Genomic DNA, 21,520 nt, shown 5'->3' with positions numbered 1-21,520 from the left:
ACCCCACAACTCCCAAGAATCACTTGTACACAAACACTTGTCACAAAAAGAAAGAAGAAAAAACTATGGAGACTAGATTTCCTAGATCTGTTGATGAGACACTCTTGATAAGAAAAAAGAGAAATTGCTATTATCAAAAGTGAACTAATATTTACAATGATAGATCATCCTTGTAAAGGATATCGAAACCCTAGAAAGGTCTAACCTAGGTTGCATCATTATAATTTATAATAGACTTAATTATTAGATACTAAAGTTCATCTTAAGAAAACTAGATTTTATTAGGAGATATCTAATTACTCTAACATGCCCCATTAAGATAAACCTAGGGAGTAGATAAAAATGTAGAAATTACTACTAAAATTAAATCTGGGTCCCAACAAAAAGGCATGATGAGGTACCAAATCACAACCAAATATCTAAAAAGAGGAAAAATAAATAAAACCACATGGGAAAAACCCTACTCCAAAGAGGGATGGAAATAATGTTGAAATGAACTAGTGAAGGGTTAAAGAAGCCTCCAAACTAGGGATATCTTAGAAGAAATGAACAAAAGATTAGAACACGAAGAACACCACTAAAGCATGAAGAAACTACAAAGATCTGTCAAAAGTAATTGTTGATCTGAAAAACCTTCACTAAAATAGAACCTGACCAGGTAGAGAAGACTATAATCTATATCAAATCAAGAGGCACACAAAGGAAAAAAATTGAACTCTAGGATATAGATGGTATAAAATGCCAAAGCCTAAAGATTTTATCAATCAAACATGGAAGGCTCCAACCAAAGTAGGAATGAAAAGAAGAATGTTTATATGGTAAATGATCCATCTCACTAAAATGCATAGGTACCTAGCCATTGGATTTTCCTAGTACATAGTAAAAAATACTAAATACATAGCTCACTCCATCAAACCAAGGAGGCATGAGAAACAACAGAAGAACTCATCCCCCCACTTATGCAGATAAGGGTGAGGTGATAGACAATTGGAAAAGTGGGCCAAAAGAACTGCAAGTCAATGCATCATGATCAGCATGTACAAAAGAGTACATATGTGTGTATTGAGGTGATCAATCTCAAACTTGTCATGAGGCTAATGTCAGAAATGGGAAAGTCACTAGACAAAAGAAAATGAAAAACAAACAAAAAATATCAACCCCCATGGCACTTTAATTAGAGTAGTGCATGTACAATAAGGCACAAGATATGGTAAATCCTAAGAATATAGTAATCTATATGAGTGTCCTCATATGACACTGCTTGAATTAGAAGGAAAAATAAGGAAACACAACTAAAATGAAAATATAGATGGAATATGGAACTTTATCTTAGTGTGTTTGCAAGAATGCATGCAAATGATGTCTAAATATACCAAAAGAGACATAAGGTTGATACAATAAATAGTATAACCCATGATGAATCATCTAAAGAAATGAAATGAATCCTTGAACCTGAAACAACCAAGATATCTACCAAAATGCAAAAATGAAAAAAAAATGAATTAAATTCTCCTACAGTAGAATTTGGAAAAGAAAACCAGCATCATAGGAAAGAGCTCTAAAAGACCTTTCCAATGATATAAAGAATTTCCAAATTAGAGATTGAATGCTAAAGATATGTCTCTGAGAGTGAAAAATTATACCATTGGCTTTGCTTTTTTAAAAAGGCATAAAAATAGAATCAAAACTAAAAAATACATGTACCATTCTAACAGTCTCAAAACCAACTTTCCTGCAATATCTCATTTTTAGAAAATAAAGTTTGTATGCCCAAGATATGAGAAAAAACACGAAGGTAGATTCAAATAGAGATAGATAGGAAAATAAGAATATTGATGCAATATTAATATTAGAAAGTGAAGAGCATAAATTTGATAGTCAAATGGTCATTGAGGCAAAAAAAATTCTTGAAAAATGACCCACTAGCTAGGAAAAAATATCCAATGTGTTGGAAGTCACTATCTATAGAAACACATTACCAGAGAAAAGGTAGTCAATGCTAGAAAAACAAATCTAGTCACCAATAAAAGGTATATGCAAATTAAAAGAGGCATGTCATTCCAAAAAACCAACAACAGACTTGGAGGGAAAAGAAATCCAAGTCCACCAAAAAGAATAGCCAAAAAACTCTCACCAATGTCAAAAAAAACATTCACTATGTCAAAAAATGTGTGGGGCTCAAAAGCACATAAGAGTGAATTTGAATTGGAGAGCCACAGTGGAAGCCATGGTTGGTAATAAATACCATGTAGGGCCTAAAGGTTGGATTCCAAGACATAAACATAAATTTGAGCACCATATCAAAGAGGTAGCATACTTGGAGTGCATAAGAAATGCACACAAAATTGCTTAATTCTGCAAAAGTAACTTGCATGGGTTGAAATCACCAACAATTACACATACTAGAAATAACATTGCCTAAAATCACTATGAACCTCTCCTTTGTACCATGGGAATCTTGTGAGTGATGGGCTTTCAAAAACTAGGATTGAAAGACAAAATTTGTCGATAATCTCATTAAATCTACCAAAATCATTAGAGAAATCTAGTTGCATGCTCAAGTGATGTGGGACATGGGGGACCAAGCATGCATAGAACCTATTAAACAATTGACCAAAAAAGTTTTGAGCAAGTATAGAAGCCTACTTAAATAGGGCAGTCACCAAACAGTGAAAAAGACCACTAATGACATGTGAAACCAAGGAAAATTCCATGTGTATTTTCTTCCACCATAAAATTTTGCTCTATTTCAAAACAAAATTTCCAATATCTTCTAGAAAATGGGCTCAGGTTGTCACCATGGGTAGGGGCCGATTGAGGATCGACACAAAGACCTCAAAAAATGCATGTGGGGAGAGACCAATCCACAACTTCATGCATTGACAGTGGGAAAAACTTTGAATTAAGTAATGCAAACTCCAAATTGCTCCAACAACATGCATAATCAACCAAACTTGGAACCTTAAAAAAGTGATCTCCAAAGTAAATGTAGAGACTAAAGGCAGAGGCCAAGATGATAGGAGGCACACTTGAGAAATACTAAAAAAAATCTTTCAAACCTATTAGGTAGCACAAAAATCCATAGGTAGAGGATGAACATAGACATGGAGAAAGGCACACGAGTTGTACAAATTGTGCAGCTATGAAAGACCACCATTCCAACCAAAAGGGACATGTTCCTCCAATCAACTTGCAGGAGATTGAGCTAGGACTGGTAGAGAAAGGCCACATGGGTTGGATGAGTTGCCCCAAAAATATTACAGAGCCCAATAAAATAATTATTTGTAGACAACTGCAATGCTTAAAAAGATCACGTCAAGTGCAACAGAGTGGGGGATGAATGAGTTCGACTTCCCAAAATAAATGTCAACCAATAAAAAAACTCCAATAAAACTTGCACCCTCCTTTTCCCAAGCAGTGTTGACTAGGAGTACAAGCACCCAAAAAATTGTAGGTGCCTCCTAACATGCATGCACCTAGGAGGTGCATGCACTCCAAAAAAAGTACAAATTACTATAACCAAAAATAAATTTTTTTAATTTTTTTTAAAAATCATTGCCTTGATTTGTGTGTCAAGCATAAATCCCTAGTGCAAAAAAATATTGCCTCGAATTTCAACAACATCCAAACTGGATGTATTTTATATGAAAATGGGAGTTTTTGATCACTTTGATCTCAATGGTGATGTTTGTTTTGGCTCACATGCTCCAAAAAATAGGTCCCCCCCACCTAAATCCAATACAAAATCCTCTGAAAGCCACAAATCTGAAAATTGATGCCAAGTCCCTCAAGAATAGAATAGAGGCATGAAGATCTAGAGCTCTGTCACCATGTTGAAAGTGATGAACGATCAACCTTATAGCTCCCAAGAATCACTTGCATGCAAACACATGTCATAGAAAGAGAAGAAAAATCTATGGAGGCTAGAATTCCCATATCCATAGATGAGACATTCTTGATGAGCAAAAAGAGAAATTGCTATTATCAAAAGTGAATCAATATTTACAATGAAGATCATCCTTATAAAGGAGATTGAAACCCTAAAAGGTCCAATCTAGGTTGCATAGTTATAATTTATAAAAGAATTAATTATTAGATGCCTAAAATATAGCTTAAGAAAACTAGTGTTAATTAGGAAATATCTAATTACTCTAACATAATTAGCCTACCTTTGTTAAGAAACCCCTATAACCACTTACTCTAGGACCTGCAAACCATGAAATAGTCTTAAGTTATGATGTAAATCAACACATTTTTAGGTTTTTATATGGAGCCACATTAATCTTCACTTCCATTTAACAAACCATCATTTTTAGTGGCTTTACCCTAAAGTCATATGTAATTCACCCTTCTAATCACAATCAAACAAAATCAATGGAACCAACACCTTCAAATGGACTTATGTGAACATATTCCAAGTATTCACTCACTCAAGTCATAGGTAGCCATCAAGTATTTACTGACAAACCCTAGCCTTCCCATTTACAACATTCCCTCATATTTCTAATAATGCTCTTTTTTGTTTTATAGGGCTTATCATGGGCTCAAATTTCTCAAATTGATGATGTAACAATTTTATTCCCCTAACTTTAGCCTAGAGAGTTATGTGGTATCACATTTTGCACACCTATCAAATTTACAATTTTAATTGAACTCATGTTGTATCATATTTGATCCTATTATTTATTTTTTTATTATATATTTGGGTACCTTTGTAGCTAGAGGTTAGGAGAAAAGTGAAAGAAATCAGCAAGAATACCCAAATGCAATAATGTATTAAATAGAAGTTAAGTTTATTAGTCCATGCCTTATCTACTAGGTAGGGAACTAATGTTCCCACTTGTGGTGCACAATTTTTTCTTTTGCCAACATCAATTTATTACTAGAGTTGAAAAATAGATTTTAAAAAAAATTAATTTGCAAAAACTAATTTCTATTTTTGATTGGTTAGTATCAATTTTGCTAGGGGGTATATGTAGGATCATGATGTACCAAAAATTGGCGATGTGAAAAAGGTGGAGTTTGAAGACATCTAATAGTGTTTCAAAATCTATTGTAACCTTTTTCCACCCATCCTGATACTAAGGCAAAAAGGTTAGGCCAAACCTTATCAGTTATTTGATCCATTATCGGGTACCTGATATCATATCAGGCATCTGATATGAGATCAGATACTCAAAACCTATGAATTGGATTTTTTTTTTTAAATGAGAGCAAATAATGCATTTGTGTTTGGATTTATTTTGATTTGACTCCATTTCAGGTATATGATATAGCAAAGAGTATACAATATAGGTAAGGATTTTTTTGTATTTTTTATGATTTAAAATGAATTTTAATATAAATTAGGTTTCTTAAATAGAAATCATTGAAAATTAGGTTTTTTAATAGAAATAGTTAAAAATTAAGTTTTTTTAATAGAAATGTTGTTTGCAATTTAATAGGTATGGCTGACCCAAATGATGATACTAAGGAAGGAAACAATGTTCCTCAAAACACTCCACCAAATGATCTAGTACCCCCTCAAAATCATCCACCAAATGATCCCCTGCCCCCTCAAAATCCTCCTTGAATTGAAGATTTGATATATGAAAATCTCACTAAACTAAGGGTTTTGAAAACCAAAAACCAAATATAACAATATACCTGCATTGGCTCCCATGTTATCAATGTTAAACACCATAGTGGATAATATTGAAACACACACCAATTAAAAAATATTTCTCTTCATTGGTGTGAGAAAATGCATGCCATGTTTGATGATGGGTTGGACTATGATGAGGTTGTGACCCTAAATATAACTAAAGATGATATAGTTAACCTATTGCGGACCCAAAAACTGGTCAACTAGTAGAACACACAAAGCCCAAATTATCAATTAAATGGTGCACAAATAAGGCTATGCATACAAACTTTTGGGATCATTGGTGGATAGTTTTTGACAAACCTCCACACAAAAATTTATAGGTGTCATTATATTTCATTAAAAATTTGTATGTCAAATTTGTATTGCACCTCAAGGTGAAGTACTAAAGCATGAGGCCCAACATGGGTGTAGGAGGAGGAGCTCATCTAAATAGACCCTTTGTCCAATGGAAGAAAGCTGGCAATTTTGTTCTCCCTACTATTGTCTCCCCCCCTCCTCTAGTGTAGCATCTTGATATCATTACAGAGGCTAGCTCTCAGACTATTAGAGCCATCCATAGACTCAGTAGCCTATTGATATCCTAGGTTAGGTTAGTGTTGCCTCCCTGTCTTGATGATGTTGGCACATGTTCACCATTGGCAAGCTCATCACATGTTAGTGTGCCCCATACTTGCTTAACATGCAAGAATATTTTTTAGGGTCCCATAGGTGATATTTCTAAGTATCAATTTGTATTTAAGGAGAAGGATACACTAGAAATGCATACAAAGAATACACACCCTAATGTGTGAGAGGAGGGGAATGCAGAGGCATGGTATCCTACCGTGTCAGTATGTGTATACCTTTTTTTAATGACATGTGTGATTTAAAGTTAATTTTTTTAATAGATTAATTTTAATCCATACTATCTTATACACGTATGTGATCTTCATTCATGTTTAGTTGATGAATGAGGAGGAGCATAGAGAGGTGGATGTTGTCACACTCTTTGCTATTTCATTTTTCCTTGAGACATCTATGGTATCATTATGTTGTGTACTCATTGTTTTTATATTTGATATTGGAGCATATATAGTTTATAATCTTTCTTTTCTCTTGTAGGTATCACCTATTAGTGGGGATAGAGTGCAGGGGGTGAGGCACAACCTATTAAGAAGGGAAAGATAATTAGGTGCTTTTAAAGTGATTAAATATCAATCCATTCTTGTAAAATATTTGTGGTAATGAAATTTAATTACATTCCTTATTCTACATGGTGTGGCTACTGGTGATGAGTCTAGGTAGATTCAGCATCATAGACTAGGTCTAGAATTTCCATTGGTAGTGAGAGCCCCATCATATGTATAAGTATCATTTATTATTTATTTTCCTTATTTTCATAAAAGAAAAATTCAAAATTGAATTTTTTGATATTAACAACTAGTCTTTTGTATCTCATAGGAAACACCTAGTGCATAGGATGCTAGATGTCAGAGTTTTGTATCTTTTCTTGTGTACCCATTATATCCAAAGGAGGAGTCGATAGAGGTGATTTGTAGTTTAAATTATTGATTTTATGTTATAAATTTAGTATTCTGTGAATTATAATGTTATAGTTTAAGTTGTAGATCCATCTGACAAACATACTTGAACATATATAGGCCACAATCAATGAGGTTCAAGCATTGATGAGGACATATGAGAGGACTCTTGACTATTGGAGGAGGTTGACAAGAGAGATATTTATGATGAAATTTTAATACTATAAATATTCATTAAAAAAAGGATTATTATGTGTTTGAGTAATTCGATGTAAGATACATAGAATCATATAAATTTAGCACTCTAACTTTGGGTTTTCTTTTTTTTGTTTATGTAGGAGGCATCTAATCCACATAGTGCAATGAAGAGGCTACATTTTGATCATCCACTAGTAGTATAGGATAGTATAGTTGTCATATAATGTGCCATGAGACATTTTCAGATGACATGTGCCACACTGTATACAAAAACATTGATATTATACACATTTTGATTGCATGATCAGCCATATTTTGTATATGGATCTATGTATTTTGATATATATTTGCATAATTTTTCTATGGATTCATGAACTTTGATATATATTTGTGTAATTTATCTATGGATACATGTATTTTGATATATATTTTTTTCATTTATGTGCACAATGATATACATATTAATTTAGTATAGTATTGTTCAATTTATCATGGATCATGTGTATTGTTTATGTTTATGGAATATTATTCATTTTGTTCATCTTTGTTATATTCAATTCAAATGAAATAATTTGTTAAGAACATTTTAAAAACCTTTATTATCAAATTTTAATACAATTTTTAGTTTGAAATTATACCATATTTTTTTAATTTGAAATGATCTCTGCAATCCCTTAAGATGTCACTATGGTTCACCCACCCAATCACACTTAGAGAACCTTGGAGACTCTTTAGTACAGGGTGTCTACAAACATTGGATTCTCTCCATGGTTGGAACAATAGTGTCACTGTGATCCACCTGCCCATTCAGAGCTAATGGTATTGACGATTTGATGCCAAGATAAGATTTTTCAAATTAATGCAGTGATGCACTATGAAATGAGGCACACTGCAAGTTTTGGCATCAAGCGAGATTGTTGTGTTGAATCCAAATAGACTGTGGTCTCTCAAAAATGATATAGGTTATTATAGGCCTCAGCATGACCATCCTATAGTATTTTACATTTCACCAATATCCCCAACAAGCTTCAAGTTATGACCCTCGAAAGATCGACCTCCAAATACACTTAGAGCACCTTGGAGACTCTTTGGTACAAGGTGGTCGTGAACGATGGAGGCTCTCCATGGCTAGAACAAGGGTATCACTAGGGTTCACTCACCCATCTAGAGCTAATGGCACTAAAAATTTGATGCCAAGATATTGATTTCAAAGTTATGCAGTGATGCACCAATGAAGTTAGGCATAGTGCAAATTTTGGCATTGAGCAAGATCGTTGTGCTGAATCCAAATGAAATGTGATCTCTCAAAAATGATATAGGTTATTGTAGGCCTCAACATTACTATTTAGTAGTATTTGACATTTCACCAATAGCTCCCATGAGCTTTGAATTACGACCCTCAGAAGATCGACCTCCAAATGCACTTAGAGCACCTTGGAGATTCATCAATACAATGTGTTTACAAATGATGGAAGCTCTCTATAGCTAGAAAAATGGTGTCACTATGATTCACCCACCCATAAAAAGATAATGGCACTAACAATTTGATGCCAAGATCAACAATTTAAAAGTTATATAGCAATGCACCAATGAACTAAGGCACACTGCAAGTTTTGGCATCAAGAAACATCATTGTGCCCAATCCAAACAGAATGTGATCTCTTAGAAATAAGATAGTTTATTTTAGGTCTTAGCATGACCATCATATACCATTTTATTTTTCATTGATAGCCCCCATGAGCTCTGAGTTATGTCCCTCAAAAGATCAACCTCTAAATGCATGTAGAGAACCTTGGAGAATCTTTGGTATGGAGTGGTCACAAATGATGGAGGAATTTTGTGGTCAGAAAAAGGGCTTCACTAGGGCTCACTTGATCATCTAGAGCTAATGGTGCTGACAATTCACTGCCAAGATTAGCGGTTTCAAAATTACACAATGATGCACCAATAAATTGAGGCACACTACAAGCGTGATCATTGTACTGAATCCAAATGGAATATGATCTCTAAGAAATGAGATATGTTATTGTAGGCCTTGGTATCTTTTAGCTTTACACATTTCACTGATATCCCCCACGAGCTCCGAGTTATGACCCTTGGAAGATCAACCTCCAAATTTATTTATAGCACCTTGGAGACTCTTCAGTATAGGGTAGCTACATATAATGGAGGCTTTCCATGGCTGAAAAAAGGGTGTCACTAGAGTTCACCTATCCATCTAGAGCTAATAGTACTAACAATTCAATACCAAGATCAAAATTTTCAGTGTTATGCAATGATGCACTCATGAATTGAGGCACACTACAAGTTTAAGCATCGAATGAGATCATTATGGAAAATCCAAACAAAATGTGATCTCTAAGAAATGAGATAGGTTATTTTAGGCCTCAACATGAAAATCTTGTAGCACTTTGTGTTTCACTAAGAACCCCCATGAGCTCCGAGTTATGACCCTCATAAGATCGACCTCCAAATACACTTAGAGCACCTTGGAGACTCTTCGATATGGGGTGGATACAAATGATGGAGACTCTCTACGGCTAGAAAAATGGTGTCACTAGGGTTCACCTACCAATTTGGAGCTAATGGTACTAATGATTCAATGCCAAGGTCAGCAGTTTCAAATTTTTGGTGTTAGTATTAATTAAAATCATCATTTTTTAGGTTTTTAGGTCCCTCCACATAAATTACATTAACTAAAAACATCTTTGTTTCTTACATGAAATAAAAAAAGTTTAGCTTTTTACAATATCTCAACTGTTTCATCATTATTACATCAATATACAACTACCAAAAATCGTAGTGTAAAAAATCGTAGTGTCAAGAATCATAGTGTCAAAAATTGTAGAGTCAAAAATAGAATAGATTTTTCTTCATTCTACTCCTTATTTATTTTTTATCTTCATGCATGGCTACTCTTCATGATGTAGCTACATTCCAATATCATAAAAGATATTATTAAATAATCATATTAAACACGATAATGATCGGTTCACTGAATCATTATGAACAAAAGAACATAAGAAGTAAATATACCTAGTCAAGTGTTCCTATAGGGTCCTCTCTCTATTTTAGGGTCTCTAAGAGAGCTTCATTACCAGCATTAGTAACAATGAAAAGTTCTTTTACTTTTGGTCTTCCTTGATGCTTCAACAACTTCACATTTTTTGTTATAATAAGATGTGAATGTATGATAATTGTTTTGTGCTTCTGATAGTCTTCAAATGCAAGAATTCCATTCCTTCTAAGCATGTATGTCCACAGTCATGTTCTAAAAAAAACAACTAAAACTAGTAGGATATGTGAATCAATCATTATCTTTGATCGATTGTGCAAGCTTTTTTTTACCTCTTACACAATGTGCTAACAAACAATCTAATTTCTCATTATTCCCCTATGGTGCAACCAATGCGAACACATGTCCTGGCTAAAGAAGATCTAATAGATGGTTATGTTCAAGTAAAATTTCCATGTCATCATTTCTGATATATGGTATGATAGATCATAGAGTAAAATAATGTGGAGCCCATTTTTCTACCCACTCACTTGACTCACAGTTATCACAATTAGACTTAGCAAACTTGGACAAAAATAAGCTAGATGTTGTGTCCAAATGGTCCATGTACTAGAATCATAGCTCGAAAATGAATGCATTTTTTATGATTCTCTAATAGTAGCACAATATGATCTATCACCTATGGACCCTTCCTCAACCCAACCAAAAGAACCTATGTACTGTTGAATCAAGATTCCCCCCTATGATAATGTTGAACTACACCAGTCAACAATTCTATGAGCATCAAGAAGCTCTACTCCTAAAATCTTTAATTTCTCGTTAACTAGAGATCTCTTAACACATATCCCTACTCCACAATGTTCCCTTTTCCCATTGTTAAACTCAGAAAAACCTCCAAATATGAGGCACCCCCTCTCTACATGCTTCCTACACAACGAATAAAACATGCAATCATTCTTAAATTGACCTATGCAATTATCTGACTAAATGATATGTCTATCCATGGCAATGTAATGCTCTTATAAGAAATCAAAATAATTCTCAAAATATTGTTGCATAAACTCGTGACAGTGAGATCTATAATCGCTCATGTAAAAATGATACCCTCTAATAATCTTTTGATTATCTTTTGCACTATTAGGATCATAGTTATCCTATGACCCCTTTTGACCCATTTAAACAAATGAAATAGATTCTTAGGGGTCCTAGGACCCCTATGGACATATGTTGTCATGAAATGTGTTGAAAGCAGCCATAAGTTATCCTACAACCCCTTTCAACCCATTTGAACAAACTAAATATGTCCCTAGGGGTCCTAGGACCCCTAAGGACATATGTTGTCATGAAATGTGTCAAAAGGGGTCATAGGTTATCCTATGATCCCTTTCAACCAATTCAAACAAAAAAAATATGTGGATTCTCAATTGGTCATAAATCAAGTTACAGACATGTATCAAATTAAAGATGAGAAATTGTTACCTTACAAACATATGGTTGATACACTTGAGACATGATTTGTTCACATTACTTTTGAACAAATTCCTAGAGAAAAGAACAAGGTAGCAGATGCCATGGCCAAACTGGCCTCCTTACTTTAGTTACTAGATCAGCATGAGTGATATGACTTCTTAGTAGAAGAGGTGATTCAACCCACATTTACCAACTTGAATCCCTCATTATTTTCCATTTAGACAACCATGATTTCCCTTGGTATGAATCCATCATCACCTATTTTCATGATAACATCATTCCCTATGATCTCTCATGAAACCAAAAGTGTAACTTCATATTATAGACTTTGTGTTACACTTTGGTGGTTAATATGTTGTGTAGAAAAGGTCTTGACAATACTTTATTTAGATATCTTGAAAAGGATGAGTCTAAGGTTGCTCTATAAGAAGTACATGTAGGCATCTATGGGTCACATTCTAGTGAGTTTACATTAGCAAAGAAAATTCTTTAAATGGGTTAATTTTGGCCAACCATGGAAGAGCATTCTATCAACTATGTAAAAACTTGTAAAAAGTGTCAAATCCATGGCAACCTTATTCATGCACCAGCATAAGAACTCAACCCTTTGGCCACACCATAGCCTATTTTATCAGCGGGGATTTGATTTGATTGGAGCCATCCACCCACCTTCCTCTGGTAGACATAAATGAATCATCACTAAAACTAAATATTTCATTAAGTGGGTTGAAGTGGCACCACTTGTAGACTCTACAGGAAAAAAAAAATCTTCATTCATATTAAACCATGTCATTTGTCAGTATGGAATACCTCATGCCATCCTAATGGACAATGCCTTATATTTTAAAAACTAAATAGTTGACATGTTATGTGAGAAATTTCACATTATAGATCATTTATTGTCAATCTCTATTATCCCCAAGGCAATGGCCAAGTAGAGGCCACCAACAAGAACATTATCAACATTCTTAAAAGAATTGTCAATGATATTGGTAGAGATTGGAATTTAGAACTGAACCCTGCCTTATGGGCTTATAGGAAAAGTGTTCAAATGCCTATAAGTGCCACACCCTTCTCCTTGGTTTATTATTGTGAAGTTATTCTTCCTTTAGAGGTTGAGACCCCATCTTTGAGAGTTACCCACTATGATATCCTATCAAATGAAGAGTATAGAGTGGCCCATTTAGAGTAGCTTGAACTCTTAGAAGAACATCAGCGTACAACACATGAGCATCTCAAAGTGTATTAGAATAGGTTGTCCAGACACTACAATAAAAAGGTCAAACTTTGTGTCTTTCAAATTGGAGACTTAGTTCTTTGGGAAAACCCTAAGAATCAGGAAATTAGGAAAAAGAAATGAAAATAAGAGACCAATTAGATTAGTCCTTACATTATCATAGAATCCTTTGGAACCAGTACTTATAGGATTTCACATTGTGATAGAGAAGAACTAGTAGAAGCCATCAACAACATTCATCTCAAGTTATTCTATGTCTAGAGCTTTGAGGAAGCCCCTTGTTACTAAAAAAATCAAAATACACTATAAAATATTCAAAAAAAAAAATGGTACAAAAGGAATGAGAAATATCACTTTTGGTTTAAAAGGAGGGAGATGTAGCACCTTTGGACATGACAAGAGATGACTCAAACAACCCTCCTTGAGAAAATTTTTGCTTGTTTGTGGCCTTTGCACTTCATCTAGCCACACTACCTAGCACTATTGAGTTAATTTTACACATACCCAATTGAGAAACACATGTGGGTCATAGTTTAGTGGTTTCTTGGCATCATATATAATTCATAGTAGTAGAGATGGTTAGAAAAACAGTAACAAGGGGAAGACAAGAAACTCAAAGGAAACATGGAGTCTATTTATGTTCTAAGATATCATAGACATGAATTTTAGGAAAATTAGTTGACTTAATTTAACATATACCCAATTGAGAAACACTTGTGGGTCATAGTTCAGTGGTTTCTTGGCATGAGACATAGTTCATAGTAGTAGAGACAGTTAGAAATATAGTAACAAGGGGAACACAAGTAACTCAGAGGAAACATCGAGTCTGATTATGTTCTAAGATATTATAGAAAAGAATTGTAGGAAAATTAGTGCACATCTCGAATATCTACCATGGCCAATAGTTCCCAATATCCATTCTAGCCTTCATAAAATCTAGTTGAAGTCCCAAAAATCCTTTTCCACTTCCATCATCTAAAATATAGCTCTTTGAGCCCACTTTTTGCCTTTTTGGCCCACTTTTGGTCTCCTTCACTCTTTATGTGCTCTGACAAGGCCCCATTTATCTCCATATTCCTACAAATCTTACTCACATCCTCCTTTTCCTTCCACCAGATCAAAAATTGTCAAAAACAATCAAAATTTGCCAAAAATTGGCAAAACCATTCAAAAATTATCAAAAACAGTAAAAAATTGCCAGAAAATTTCAACAATTCTCAAAAAATTTGAAAATGGTAAAAGAAATCTCAAAAATATCAAAAACAACCCAAAAATCAAGCCAAGCAATAACAAACTTATCTCAAATAGGCTGTTTAGTTTTGCATAAATTAATTGTGTATTTTTCAAACCGATGATCCATTAATTTCATGTCAAGCTAGTGTCCATCTATAATTGATGGTTCTTTGGGATAGGTTTGCATACCTCGACTGATTTTATATGAAATCAATGGTGAGGTCCACTATATTAAAAAATATTTAAATATTTTATGGCATATTTTATTGCCCTATTAGCTTCAGCAAAAAAATAAACAAGAGCACCCATTTATTAATGTAAGGAAAATCAGGTGCGGAAACAGCTTCCTACACTAATCTCATAAGGAAAGTATGATGCAAATCCTACTAAAATCTTCTACACTTACAGATTCAATATCATGTAAACAACAATATTGCAACCAACCATGCATATAGAAAATAGATAGAGAAAGAAACACATAACACAAAGATTTGCCGGTGGGAAAAAACCTTTCGGTAAAATAACCCCACCCCTTCAGAACCTGCACAATGTATTATCTTGAACAAAAGGTTACAATACACTTGTAGTGCAAGCTCAACAGCGACAACAGAAGACTCCAATAGCAACTCACAGTACCAAAAATACACTCTCACACATCACTTCTCTTCGTAACCCTAAAAAATGCTTATATCATGCGCTTCACTTTAGGGCTACTCCCAAAGATAAACCGTATTAGGGTTTTACCATTCTTTGAGAAAATAGGAACCCTAAAAGGGTAGAGTGAACAGTACTAAAATATCTTAGTTGTCACATGTCTTCACCTATCATTGAATCTTCCTAACATAGCTCTTACATGTCATAGGAATCCATCATAACCATTTTAGTCATGATCTCCTTACACAAAATTCAAGATGTCGACACATCAACATTATTTGCAAGAAATACATTTTACAAAATAAATAATAAGAATAGGAAATTATCCAAGGTTGAGACACCTTATTCCTAATAATTAAGAAGCAACATAGTTATGTCTTGAAACATCTTGATGGGCTTTGGAAAATCTAGCACAACATGAATAGCAGAAAAGCTTTTGGTCAAGTACCTTTTCTTTCCTCTTGTTGACAACAACAACTCTCGATGGATTTACAGTCTTTTTTATGTTGCAGAGACCATGATTAATCCAAAAACCTTTGAACAAATATATCAATGCTATCTGGAAAGGCCTAGATATCTATCAGACTCTTACATCTATTAGAAATACAAATGGGAAATGTATACTTCTGATGTACCCTGTGAAAGGCCTACCCTGTTAAAGGCTTACAAAGGACTGTTAGATCCTACCCTATTAAAGGATTTTAACACCTTGTTAGAAGTGTGCCTAGCTAAAGGACTTTAGAACACTCACTTGAAATGTCACCCTATTAAAGGGTTTTATAATGACTATTAAATCAACCTTAGTCCAAAGGATTTCACCCTACTCATACAGTTGTTAGAAAGTAATAGTAGAATGTTTGATCTGATACACTTACAACTTTTTTCTTGCTCATTTTAGATTGTAGTTATGTCCATCTTGATCTTTTTGATATATTTTATTAATGTTGTATAATTTCTCCTTTGTTCTACAAACTGATTCTACAATTCTTTCATAGTTCTAATTCACCTTGAATGTTTACTGATAAATTCACCCCTTTCACTTCCTTAAATTCCTTGCTTGCATCACTTCCTCGCATGTACATTCACACATTGAATTATGGTGCTTCATCTCCCTTTAAAAAGACTTTGGTGTCTTAGGGTTGGGTATGAATCTATGACTAAGATTCATTCATTTTCTCACTCAATTCCTTCCATTTTTCTAATTGGTTTCATGTTGATCGCATAGGGAATCCAAATAGATTTGATCTTATCTTCAAAGCTTCAAGATTTATCCACAAGTTGGCTCAAATATGATTTACATAGTTGTTCATGCAATCACAAACAACTAGGTCCATTCTATATTACTCGGCACTTGATAATATTGATGCTTGAAACTTAATATAATTCTATCTTGCTCAGTACTTGAACTTGCTTGGCATGAATTGTTCACTCAGCACTTGAATTGCTCTGCACATGAGTGACTCGACACTCATTGCAACTTGGCATGTGTTACTAGCTCGGCATGAACTCGGTAAATATCTAAAGTGTGTTGAAACTCAATTGTCAAAACCAATCTAAGAACAAAAATCTCCCCCTTTGACATGAGTGGCAAAAACACTTAACTGTACATAACAATTCTAATTTGATCAAGTATAATATATACATAGTTTAGCATATGTACAAAACTTCAAAATTTTCAAAACTTCTATAATAGACTCATATACCTCAAAAATTTCTCAAATTTTATGTAACTCCCCCTGAGTTAATGTGCCCATTATGTATCCAAAATTTCTTCTCTTCTTTTGAGTAGATTTTCTTCATGCTAATACTCTTTGTCTTCAAAATTACTGACACTCTGTTTCTGTCTGATATAATCTATTTTTTGTTCTTTTGTTGTTTTCTCCCCCTTTGCTTGCTCTCCACCTTTTTGGGTTATCTCCCTCTTTAGTATCTCCCATTTTTATATTTGTCTCCCCCTTTTTTATAGTAATGTCATAGAGTCTATACACTAATTTTGTATTTGTCCAAAAAGTTCTTGTGGACTTCCATTATAATCTTCAAAGTAGCATCCCAGTTGTCTAATACAACATCTAAGGATTTGATTTGGATGGATGTCTCTACTACAAGATGAACTAGTCCATCCAATGTTGAAATATTGGGATCTTTCTTTAATACTATCTCTACATATGCTAGTTCCTTTTGAAGTACTTCCATATGGGGGGTAAGGGAAGCTTGTATTTTAATCAACTTGGATCTTATGTTAGCCTCTTCTACTATTAACATAGCTAGTTGATTTTGTGTATGAAGCACTAAATGAAAGTGCTTCTCACTTTGAGCTAGATTTTGGGACAATTGCATACCTGAAATCATCAAGTTTATTTCCAGACTCAAAATTGTATAGCTTATTTCTTGTATGAAGAGTGTGGGATCACACAATTTTGTGTGCAATGAGAATATATTCTCAATTACTTTCTTCACTTTCTCAATTTTGTTAGCCAAATCAACTTGTGATAGTGTTATCTCACTAGATATCTTCTCATTTACTTTCCTTTGAAATTTCTTTTCTGAACATTTCATGAGTTTAACATTAGTATCTTGGTCTTCATTTGTCACTTGTTTAACAATTTTTTATAGTTGTTCTAATATAGGTTTAGATTCATTAGGTGTTTGCAAGCTAAAAGCATCTAAAAAGATGTCTTTGATCTCCTGAAGTGCTTGCCTTTGTTTATACTCTTTTTTGAGTATCTCATGATTCTTTTTTCTCTCCAATGCTTCTTGCATGATATTGATCTATTCTAAGGTCATTTTTGCATAGTCATATTTGGGTATCACTATGTCTTCATCTAGAAGTGCATCACCATAGTGAAATACCTTAGCAACTTTTTTTGAGCTAGAGCTTGGTGCTGAAATCTACAATGGTGTTGCATTAGTGCTTGACCTTTGAAGGACTTTAGTAGGAGTTCTAGATGTTGGTATGTTTACCAATGTGTGTATGGCTTCTTGCTCCTTCTCTTTGGGTATGTCCTTCTCTTCATAAAATCTTCCTTGATCAATTATGATCAATTGAGGTGCACCTTGTGTTTGTGCATTAGGTACAGAAACATCTATCTATCCTACTTGTTCTCTTGTAGGCTTCTTTACTCTTGCAATCTAAACTTCATCAAGTTTTGTAGTTGCATAAACCTTTGTAGATTTATCCTCTATTTATATTAATGGTTGAGCACTGGTAGCTATAGGGATGGTAGTAGGTGGTTCTTGTATGTTCACCTTTTCCATTGTTATGTTAGTTGCTACCTTTTAGAGTTCATCCACACTTACCAATATAGGATTTTCACATAACCTTGCTTGCAGTGTTGATTAGTCAAGTATCTTTTTCAAATCCTCTATAGTTAGTGGATTAATGTTCTAAGGTGATTTATCAAGAACATCTTTCACTATTATAGTCTATGTAGTTGTGTTTGTGTCATGTGGAGGCCTCATGGCTGGCAATTGTGAGTCTTCCATACTCTCTTCTGCTTGTTACTCCTCAACTGATGCCTCCTCCACAATAGTCTCTTTTTTCTCTTTTTCTATTTATTCTTATTTGTCCTCACCTTCTTCCTCATTATTTCTTCCCTCAAATGGATCTACTTCTCCTTCTTTCATAGTTTTCAATCCATATATTAACCTCCACATTTCTGTGGATTTCTTTACAACATTCTCACTTTTATTCTACAATATGTTGACTACCATGTAATTTGGTGCAAACCTGCTACCATATTTCTTATTGGCCTTAGTTATTTGTCCTTTTGAAAATTCTGGCATTACTTGTACTAATGTAGATTCTCTTAATTCTTTTTCCATATTTAGGCAATAGTGTCACTTATTCTCAACAATTGTATACAAATCTTTTGGCATTGTGTTATCAAATTCAAGAGAAGTGTTCTTGAATTTTGCCATCATGGAATATATAGATTCTTCAATCATGTTTTGGTCTTCTCTCCTAAGTTTACCAAATTCAATATTTTTCAAACCATTCAAAATTGCATTATCTCTAACATTATCACAAATGTTTTCTAGATCAGATTTGGGAGCATGACTTACCATTCTAAATTGGCTTGTGTCCTTTGACTCTGTCTTTCTATCATTTGACTCTAGTTGCGTTACATACTTTCTTCTTGGTTTCTTCTGCATAGGACCAATCTACTCAATAGCCTTGGTTTTCTATTTTGCCTACTCCTTGGTCTTTTGAGTAGTCTCCCTTGTAGTGGCTCTTGTTGCTGGAGCTGTAAGCTTTGTTACACTAGGCTTTGCAGTCTTCTTTGCCTTAGGTTGTGCAACTAGATATGTCTTGGATTTTCTTTTCTTTTGTTGTGGCTTGGTCAGTGCTTCCTCGACATCATCTCCCTTAGCATCTTCTTCTTCCTAATCTTCACCCATGCCTTGGGTCTATGCAAGAGGTTCTTGACCTTGTACCTCTTCTTCTTCTTCATCTTCTCCATCATTATCTTCTACACCTTCCCCAAACTTGGCTTTTAGTTTCTTCACCATTTTATTTTTCTTCTTCAAATTTGAGGTTGTCTTTAATTCCATCCCAACCTTTGATTTAACATCATAATTACAAAAAAATTTAGCAGTCTTATCAACTTCTTTAGCAAGAATTGTAGTGATAGCAGCTAAAGCTTCATCAATATTAATTTCATAACCTAGAGGCCTTAACCATCTAACTCTAGGTATTGTAGCCTGGATGAAAGTGTAGTCAATATCTACAAGAAATAAAATATCATTGTAATGCTACTCTACTAAGGAAATAGGAATTCTCAACCTCTATTTCATGGACTACTTGAAGTCTTCAAAATAGCTAGTCATTATTGACTCAAAATTCTCTCCCATTTGCTCAATATACTCATTGGTTTGTATAGTAAGTGACCTATTGGTCTTCCATCCTACTCTACCAAAAGATGGGAACTCATTTTTAACATAGAAAAATATACATATTAGTATTGAACCAAACTTACATTGAGCACTCTTTAACTTCCTTATTGCTCCTAGGTACTCCATTATCTTCTACAACTAGAGTTCTACAAGATCATAGGTATGATCTTTATTGACTATCTTGTAGCCTACATCAACTTCTATATAAGGAACATTGTTCAATCTACTTGACTAATAGAATTTATGTGAAATGAATCTCACTACAAAGTTAAGAAGTGGATCTATGATAGTTTCAATGGTCATTCCTCACTTGTTCCACTTAGCTCCTATATTTCACTCAGTTACCTCTTTAGAATCGCTCCTCAATGTTTTGGGTTGATCTAGGGTTGGATATCCAGTAATGCTTTGTACAATTCTCTTTGAAATTTTGATGGTTCCACCTTCTAGCCATAGAAAACAATCATGTGTTCTACTTAGAACAATTTTGATCCATTTAGTTTTGAGAACTATTGGGAAACCTAGGGCATGGGTTAAGCCCTTCCTCTCTACAATTTTAAATTCTTCATTTAATACCCCATTTTCACATAATCTGTCCTATGCTTGTCTAATTTTCATGTCTCTAATCCCTCATACCTTGCAATTATAACATTTCCTCACATCTTGGACCATGACAACCTTAGGCAGAATGACAGATAGCACACTTGTTGGGTCATTCTTATATGCAACTTCTAGTATGGCCCTAAAGTTTGGTTGTTTAACCTTATTGCTAAATAATTGAACTTTCAAAAATTTCTTCTCCTTTACATTCTTAGAACTTGAGGCCACTATGCAAGCTAGGGTTTAACAAATATGAAACTACATAGCTCGACAGGTGAAGAATACTTTTGGAATCAATGAACGGACACTTGATCTTCACTATGATCTGTACAAATACTTTGATCTTGCTTGTAAATTGCTTCTTCACTTTGCTCACTCTTGCTCTATTTTCATAACGACAAAAAAAAATGTAAAATTCACCATTATACCCTTTTAAAATTTAGCATTTATTGCATGGTACATGTACAGTTGTAAACTCGGCTTCAACGCAATTTCTTTTTCACTCAACATTCATTGATTATATCATCACTCAATAGCTATAAGAATTACCCTTACTCAACACCTATATAAATTTCCTCACTCAGTAGCTAATACTAACTCAGCTTCAATTGACTTTGGTTGATAGCTTGACACATACTAGTATTTTACTCGGGAATTGAAGAGGACTTTTCACACTCGGCAGTAATGTAAAAACTTAAAGATTTAATCGTGGAATTTACTTATTAACTTGCATCTTTCTTCATGATAATATATCTTTTCAATAGTTATATTCTTTTGGATGTATGATTAAACATTTTAAATATCAGTCCCACATACTTCCTTTTGCTTAATTTGATGAGATGTGACCACTTGACCTATCAGGTGAAGTGATCGCTTCATTTGATGTGTTGCATCCACCTTTCTTCCTCCATGTTTTTTTCATCTCTCCTCTAATGTGTTCAACATCTACCTTGCCTTTTCCTTTACTAAACTCTGAGTTAGTTGTCTTTTGTAATTACCACTGAAGTGCGTTCCTATGCAATTCTTAGGGATGCGTCAATACTCTTGATGATAAT

Source organism: Cupressus sempervirens, chromosome 11 (assembly GCF_028749045.1).
Source record: "Cupressus sempervirens isolate cs-2001-9-10 chromosome 11, ASM2874904v1, whole genome shotgun sequence".
NCBI lineage: Eukaryota > Viridiplantae > Streptophyta > Pinopsida > Cupressales > Cupressaceae > Cupressus > Cupressus sempervirens.
The sequence above is the reverse complement of the archived record's forward strand: the minus strand, read 5'-3'. Positions refer to the sequence as shown.